Here is a 6,499-nt window from a genome sequence, read left to right as displayed (position 1 = left end):
AGTTCTACATCGTTTAATACACTTAAGTTGACTAATAGGACTTCAGACACTGAATTACACATCCTTCATGACTTATATGCATGCAAAGTTAGGATTATGGGTAAATTGTAGAATCAGACAACAATAATTTTAGAATAACCGCAGTGCGATTGAAAAGGGCATGTTTTAAAATATCTGGTTGTTTGACTTTGGTACTTTCGTCCAAACTATCGAACAATAAAAGCTACGGTAATTGTTATGTACTTACGTAGCTCTAAAAAGTTATACAGAATGTGTTTGTAATAGAAAAAACAAAGAGATAACCTTGTTGTTTTACATGAATTTAAATGATTTTAGAGCTCTTGTTTTGCTGATTTTGTGATCTCAGTCAATGACTTACATGGGAAATAATACATGACCGAGGCTGTTGAAAGGGTCTTGTTGGTTTACGTCCTGCTCTTTTACACGTGTACAAATTTACAAATATTAGATATATATTCGATCAATATTTTACCAAAATATTTTTAAATATTTCATTTAAGGCTTACAATTAAAATGTTTGTTAATGGAAATAAACCAGATGATGATGATGATAACTATTGAAAGTTTCGCATGTTTACACTGTACCTCTCACTTCTATTGTGTGATCTTGTACATGTACATCAATACCACCGGCGCGAAAGATGTGTCAACGTGTTTTTGGAATCTAAAAACACATCTAAAATGTTTTTAGACGCAACAGGTTTAAGATAAAGCTCCAGTTTCAGTCTTATTTGTTGGTTGCGCTTAAATGTATGCATTTGTCAGTACGTTTGTTGATATTTTTTCCAGAAATATCCTGCCTGAAACTTGTTATTCTTTCCAACAATCAATGTGCATCAACGTCCGGAAAATGCACATGTGCCAAACTGAATGATTGTTTGGTTTCCGTCTTAACCTTCAACGCAATACTGCTACTCATCGTGAAGCCGGGGTACATTATGACTGCGAGCGCAACTTCTGGGAATTTATGGGCTTTTATTCCTTGTCTATTACCTATGGCTTTACTCCAGGTCATTTGTACGGACTACATTTTGAATGTGATCGTACACAGAGGCATAGGAACTATTTCGACATTGTGAAGTAATCATGCTACTCAAACAACTGAATTTAGGCTTAGACTCACATGATCTGTATTTGTGCTACGTTTTCGGACACTCTTTACATAGGGAAAATTAGGTGTTTGTGCCTCCTCGGTAATTATGTTTTCTTTCGAAGAATGGTGTATGTTTAGGGTCACGTTCTAATTTGTACCAATTATTTTTAAGTGTTTCTTTTGCCCGTGAGTATGCCAACAGTGTTGTTTACTGCAGAACATACATTTATATTGCTCAAATAAAAAGAAAACAAGTGTGCAAAAGAAATTGCAACAAAATGGCTGGAAATTAGGTTTTTGTTAACAAAAAGAATTATAAAGGCACTGCTCATATAAGGTTTCCTGGTCTTCTCCAGATGGTATCCATGTTTCGCCAACATGGTCATTAAAACGCAACGTTTTCTGGAGAAACCCTGCTGAGAGGTTATTGCAGACATGTGTAAGTTTGTATAAATCCTTTAATTATTGTAGTGGCTTGCAAATTAAAGCAGCGTTTCTCCCCTAAATGCCTGAACATGGCCCATTTTCCCGATCTTCTACTTCAGGGAGCCACATTTCGCTCATTTTTTAAGAAAATTTGTCAAGATTTTTTCTACATGTAGGCCAATACATTTATTATTAATGTTAATACACTGTTTTTAAATTGGACTTGGAAAATTTTATTTTTTCCAATGTACTTACCCTATGTTAGTTTATGGTAAAATACCGAACACTGCTCCAATGGTTTTACACTGCTTACAAGGTTTCGGGTTTCCTGGGGCGTATACCGTCGTGATATGACTGAAATGCTGTTGAAAATGGTGACAAATCAAACCAAACATATGTCAACTGACAGCAGGTTAGAATAGCTATACCGTAGTTTCTGAGTAAGTAGTATTGGAAACCTGATATCTGATCAGGATAGGGTTAGATCAATAGCTTAGTCAGCATATTGCGGGCTAATTGATTCGTGGACAGTATTGTAATTCAATGATTGATTTTAATAGTCTTAGATATGTTTTTTATATTTATGAACGCAACACATGATTGTAAAATACTATATTAATTGTAATCCATTGCACAAACAATTCGCCTAAAGCAGGTTATTCACAGGTAGAAATAAAAGCCGTTTCCATGTCAATTTCACTTTCATCAAACACAATTGGTTTGATGTTTTTCGTTGTTTTGCTAACATTTGGAAATTTCCGATGTTTTAAACACAAATTAACTTCACTTATTGTAGAACAGCCGTGTATCGACAATTATATCATTGATTACAACACACGTGTCATCGTTTTTAAACAAAATTCAAGCAATATAATAATTTGTTGTAGTTGATTTTGAACTATTAGTAACACATTTTATTGATTTGTGAATAAGTACAAATAAATGAAACAAGAAGTGGTGAAATCGTGCAAACCATCCTAGTATATCAACTGGAAAATCAGAAAAATGAATCAAGGGAGCTTGGTATTTTGCAAGCAAGTAAATGCCCGGACGTAAATGTTATTTCTGATTGGCTAGATGTATATTTTGGCTATTGTTTTAATAAACACATCATTGCTATTTACGAGATTGAATTACTTTTTCATTCGGAAGCTAAGGTCAGAGTTATGTTTTTGTGGTGTTTTTGTGACTATTCATTATACTGTCACGATCGCTTCAATTGTATTAAAGAAAAAATGAACAGTTCGTTGTTGTCGTTGTGTTTTTGGCCTTGGGCGAAGCCCCAAGGCCATAGTAATGATACACATTTCTGAGCAAGTCCGAATTGGCTGGCTGCCAAAAACCAAACTCCCCAAAGTCCTAATAACCACTTAATTCGTGCTCAATAAAAGTAGCCCTTCGCAGATCTCAATAACTCTCCTTGTAAATACACAACATCACTATATAACATAACAGTGTTATAAAACGTGCAAACAAATATTATTGAAGCAAAATTGCTGAGCATTGGCTACGACAGTTTTTATTGTTTACATATTCATGCGAGAATAAGTTCCTCACTTGACGGTCTAGGCCGAAAATATGTATTTACGGAGACAGTAGGAAGATTTTTTTCTGAGACATTTTTTGAAGACCTTATATTTGATATTTATAAACATATTTTAAAATATTGTTATTTTATTTTGCGCAAACATGACATTCCAGAAAAAGAAAAGAAAAAGAGATAAACACAAATATTCACGATCATTCTCGGAAATAGACGAAGTAACCGGATATCGTATTTCACTGCGCAGATCGAGCGCGCAAATGGGGCGCGAAAAGTTCTACACGGTGCCTATACCAGTGACTTTAAAATATGTGTTGGGATGATAAAGCGCGACACAGTTAACACTTTTTAATGATTTCTTTTTAAATATTTCACCAGTTTTAATGGGATTAAGTGGAGAGCCCACTCATTCGTGAGAGTTTTCTATAGGTATCATTATCTTTTTAAACAAATAAGTATTTTTTTCAGTAAAGTGCAACCGCGCGTTTGTATTATGAAGTCCCCACACTGATCCGACATTTTTCTAACCGTTCAAACGCGCGGTTGCACTTTACTGAAAAAATACTTATTTGTTTAAAAAGATCATGATACCTATAGAAAACTCTTACGAATGAGCGGGCTCTCCACTTTATCTCATTGGAAATGGTGAAATATTTAAAAAGAGATCCTTAAAATGTTAATTGGGCCGCGCTTTATTCGCAAAACACAGATCCGAAAAAGTCACGTGGTATAGGCACCGTGTCTACGTGAGACAAAGAACACAATCTGTACACCGTTCTTTATCAGGGTAAATGGATTTTCTTCTGTATACACATTACAATGCAAGTATGAGTGTTTTCCTGATCTGTTAATTATGTAATAAAAAGCTATTTCATGCTATTGCAAGTGATTTATTTGACGCCAACAATAACAGTTTTTTGCGGCCATGCTGTTGTTGTTGTTGTATATCTTCACCGCCTATGTAGACGAACCTCTACCAGATCTGTAGAGTTGAACAAAAGGTTATCGTTCCCACCACTAGTATCGTATAGTCCTTCACCGTCTTTGTACACTGTGGTATATACACTTTTCTTACAGTCTCCGAGCTTCTGCACTCAGCCGCTTGGGTCAATCCGTGTAAATTCGGACAAAGGGAGAAATTCGGACAATACTTTTTTCCAAGCACACTGAATCTAGCCCAAGGTCTTCAGTGCCTACAGCGCTTTGATTGTTTTTGTTATATTAACCGACTTCGTTAAATACGCCAAATATTACCTGAAAGCTGTATTTTGGAGCACACGTTCTGAAGTGTTAAATCCTTATTCAAATTATTTAAATGATATGCAACATAATTTGCAGATTAATATCAATGTACTGGAATTCGACACCCCCCTCTCTTACCGCCTATAATCGCAAGGTAAATGTTTGCCGTCACAAAGTTAAACGATATAACAGCCCTAAAAAAACTCGACAGTCTTCTGCAAAAAACAAGACCATTATTTATCCGTTAAACTATTTAAAATAACGTCCTAATTAATAAATACATTGAAAAAAGTATCTTATCTCAAAATCAAATACGACGTGATTCACTTTGTAAATAGCATAACTGAGTATGCAAAAAAGTGAGCAACAAATGTTAGGAAAATATCTATTGGAATGATGGGATATATGAAGCACGTTGTGGAACTACGACAATTTAATTAAAATCTCGTCCACAGCCGCGTTTAAAAGAAATTGTTAACACAAATCGACATTGTTTTTATATGTCATTAGATGTGTTACTAGCACATCTTTATTGTTTTTAATAGACTGAACTAATTGCTATGTTTTATAGATAAACAAATTAAACAAGAAAGTGACCATGCCGGTATTCGAACCCGAGTCGTCAGGATCCGTTAGCAGATGCGCTACAGCTGCACCACGCAAACTTTTAAAAACTGTTGTGAAACATAATACATGTAGGTATTGTAAACGTTATCTAGCAGAATAAAAAGAAACATAATTGTTTTACGAACGAAATTTGTTATGTTTTCTAATAACGTTTGTTTTCACGTACGATGGTCTTAGAAACATTCACTAAAATGGTCTTAGAAAAATTCTAAGAGGAAAATCTTAGAAAAAAAGTTTCTAAGTGAAAACTTGTAAGAACTAGAAAATTCTATATTAAATATTTATTTTGTCTGCCAACATCACACATTCGGACATTCTTACCCCTTTGGAAACAGGCACCTGACTGCGAGACGTGTTTTCTAAATTTCGGTTTACAATAATCAATTTGGGCTAAAGCCAATAGACTAAATACCTATGCATGAATCATCACGAAGTCCATTCAATTTAATGTACCGTCACGAAAAGGTAGGCAAGTCGTTTAGTCCCTACGAATTCATGTATCATCATGAAATGGTAAGCAAGTCCAAAAGTCAACGCAATTGAATGTACCATCACAAAGTGGAAGGCAAATCCCAATGCGCCGCGCATCAATGAACCATCACGGCTTGGTCAGCAATTCCACAAGTTCATTTCACTTGTACCATCATGGTATTTGTTAACAAGTCCTATAGACATGCGACTTACGGTACCATCAAGGAGTGGTCAGTAAGCCCAAAAGTACATTTTTTCCTGTGCAATCACTGATTGGCCGTTTGGTGGATGCGATTTCGTGTACCATTTCCTATTGGCCAGCAAGTCAAACGTCAGTGCAATTGCATGTAACATCGAGGATTGGTCATCAACCAAAAGAGCCACGAAAAATTTATATACAATCAACGATTGGCCAGCCAGTCAAAAAGTTCATGTTATTTCAGGCACCATCACAAATTTCCAGCGAATTCAGTGCGACTTCGTGTGCCATTCACGATTGGCCAGAATGTCAGAGTTCATAAGGTTACATACATTTTTGCGGATTGATCGGCTAGTTCACAAGTCTAAAAGATTGTAGGTGCCCAAACGGATCGGTTGGCCAGTCCAGAATTACATCTGATTTTATATATCATTACCAATTGGTCGGCAAGTCCAAAAGTCCGCATAGTTTGATGTACCATAAGGCATTTGCCAGCAAGACCTAAGGTCCTAGCGATTTCATGAATCGCCACGGATGGTCAGCAAATCCAAATGTCCATGGATGCGATTTCAATAATCACGAACGTAGAGGAAAACAGCATCGTGATATTAACTACTTTTTACTAAAATAAAGCATAACATGTGTATGTTTCGATCAACGTTAATGTGTGATGTTTTGCCGCTTCTAAGTGGGAGGCATTTAGCATTGCATATGACTTTGTGTGCGTTTATCACGAGGTTTGTGTACTTAACTTGTTTCTAATATCGCTAATATCTTGGTGGATATTGCTTAGACTCTCACAGCTTAATGAACTTATTGTGTAGATGCTCGTTTATGAATAACATTTGGGTGCGACGAGTTTTGGAAGATTGTGACG

This window comes from Dreissena polymorpha, chromosome 2 (assembly GCF_020536995.1).
Source record: "Dreissena polymorpha isolate Duluth1 chromosome 2, UMN_Dpol_1.0, whole genome shotgun sequence".
NCBI classification, from domain to species: domain Eukaryota; kingdom Metazoa; phylum Mollusca; class Bivalvia; order Myida; family Dreissenidae; genus Dreissena; species Dreissena polymorpha.
This window is presented reverse-complemented; position numbering follows the sequence as displayed.